Raw genomic sequence first — 2,500 nt, forward strand, 5'->3', positions numbered from 1 at the left:
ATGCCGCGAGACCTCGCCGACATCATTCTGCATCACGGGCCTGGCGTCGCCTTGACAACCCATCGCACATTTCAGCATCCGACCTTTTTTTTTGTGGACGTGCATCTTCGATCAGGGTCTCGGGGACGCGCGATTTTGTGATTTCGTTTGTTGTTTTTTTTGTCAGCGCGTTAACGGAAGGGCGCATCCGCCTGCCATCTTACCCTCCGTCCCGCGAGCTCCTTCAGTCTGTCGCCATCTTCGCTCTCGCGCAAAGAACCTTGAGATGTTTTAATTGAAGACGGGGGTGCGGCGCGTGCGCCGTCGCGCGCCTCCGGAGCTCCTCGGGCTCGCTGTCTTCCTCTATTAGAGCTTCATTCATCCCCAGTTCCATTCATCTCTCTCTCTCTCTCTCTCTCTCTCTCTCTCTCTCTCTCTCTTCTCTCTCCATCTCTCTCTCTTTCTCTCTCCCTCTCCATCTCTCTCTTTCTCTCTCTCTCTCTCCCTCTCTCTCTCTCTCTCTCTCTCGTAGTTGAGTCTATAATATTTAGATAAATGCTTCTTTTCACTTCTCGGTACAGAATATTAACACTTATTAAGCACGGAGTTGCAGTCAATTTAACACAAAAACGACAGAAATCTCTTTCTGTGCACACAGGATACACTCATCATCCTGTTTTTATTCTATCCATCCATCCATTCCACAGCCATCTAGTTCTCAACACAATGATCAGTTCATTCCTGCTATAAAATTTAGCATAAATGTTTTGTTTGCCTTGTGTTCATTTGCTTGGCTATGATGTGAAACATTGGCTTTGAAAAGCAAAATACACAATGCACTCATAACCAGCGTTAATCTGCGTGACGTGCCTCGCACTTGCACTAATGCCGTGTGTTTACACCGGTACGTTGGACTCTAAAGGTGTTCAGACGTGTTCAGAAGTGTCCCGTGACATTTAGCCCGCGCTGCATCTTTTAGCCACCAGGTGGGGCCAGAGGTCCAACTCTGAACCCGAGATACCGTCATAAATCGAAGGAGACACTATAAACTACTCAATGACGTGAGAGCAGTTTTATGGTTCCTCTTTAAAACGTTGAGGTTATGGGATAGGTATAAAAAACAATGTTAATGTTTTATTACATGTATGTGGACGCCAACGCCATTAAAACATAAATCACTCTTCAAACAAATGTTTGTCTCTCTTCTCCTTCTCTGTTTTGTAACCTAGTTGTACAGGGTCAGTACTCACAACATGCTCATATCTCGGCTTCAGGAATATATAGAGACGGTGTGTGTGTGTGTGTGTGTGTGTGTGTGTGTGTGTGTGTGTGTGTGTGTGTGTGTGTGTGTGTGGGTGTAGTCCAGCTTTGATCTCCTCCGTGGCTGGCAATAGTCAGTATGACCCCCGACATTTGACCCTGTGGAAATATGTAAGTCACTCCAGGGATAAGCACCAGGCCACATGAAGTCAATATCTCTGAAGTAAACACTGGTACCACTGTTCTGGTAAACACTGTTCAGTATGGTCCACTGTGTTCAGTATGGCCCACTTTGTTCAGAATGGTACCGCTGTGTTCAGTATGGTCCACTGTGTTCAGTATGGCCCACTTTGTTCAGAATGGTACCGCTGTGTTCAGTATGGTCCACTGTGTTCAGTATGGTACTGTGTTCAGTAAGACCCACGGTGTTCAGTATGGTCCACAGTGTTCAGTATGGTCCACTGTGTTCAATATGGTACTGGGCTGAGTTCAGGACTTTAGTTGTAGTCTAAGTGTGTTTATCGGATGCTGCAGTGTGGGAGGTGGCCACCAGAGGGCAGCACTGCTTCATGGTTCAGCAACAACAAAATACCAGCAGAGAAACAGACCGGTTGAGGATTTTTTTTTTTGTTTGAAATCCTGCTGTTTCTAAAGGGCAAGAATTCCGGGATGTATTTAAAAATGTTCAGAAATCACAGCCAATATTGCGGACCACACACATACAAACGCACAGAGGCAGACACCAGGACTCAGAGAAGCACAAACACACACACTGACACTAAGTGAGAGGATGTTAGTCAAAGGAAATGGCAGCGTTCAGACAGCCTGCCCTGCTGATTACAGCCAACGGCTGTAGCACGAAACCTGGAAACTCTCAGAGCTCCTGACTTCAGAGTCACTTCCTGTGTCAGTCTGGAATCACGGCATGTTTGTGTATGTTTGTGTGTTTGTGTGAGTGATTAAAGACTCAAAATATCAAAATACGAATGATTTTTCTATTCTTCTGAACCTCATCATGAAACACTGTGTAATGTGCTGTTGAACACGTGTACCAGGACTTCTCTACACACACTCTGTTGTTTAAGTATCAGTGTATTGTTGTACAGTGTCTACAGAAAATCTTCATGCCACTTTGAAATGGTCACTTTTTTTGTCTTACAGCCTGAAGTCCAATCTCACAAAAATATATTCCTCCATTTTTTTCACACATTTTGCCTTGAACAAACAAATAATGTGAAAAAAATGAAAAGGTCCTGAAAAC

At 44.8% G+C, this 2,500-nt stretch overlaps 1 protein-coding gene across 2 annotated transcripts in view; it reads right to left on the reverse strand.

Moving 5' to 3' along the window:
• nalf2 (NALCN channel auxiliary factor 2) overlaps positions 1-705 on the reverse strand; it is a 6,953-nt gene extending 6,248 nt beyond the window's left edge. Inside the window, exon 1 of one of the 2 annotated variants that reach the window (XM_076987691.1) lies at positions 1-705. This exon is cut by the window's left edge and continues 916 nt beyond it. The gene's annotated coding sequence lies outside the window, so the exon portion shown is untranslated. The other variant, XM_076987692.1, reaches the window with a different exon arrangement.
• Between the last annotated feature and the right edge of the window lie 1,795 nt (positions 706-2,500).

This window comes from Brachyhypopomus gauderio, unplaced genomic scaffold (genome assembly GCF_052324685.1).
Source record: "Brachyhypopomus gauderio isolate BG-103 unplaced genomic scaffold, BGAUD_0.2 sc54, whole genome shotgun sequence".
NCBI lineage: Eukaryota > Metazoa > Chordata > Actinopteri > Gymnotiformes > Hypopomidae > Brachyhypopomus > Brachyhypopomus gauderio.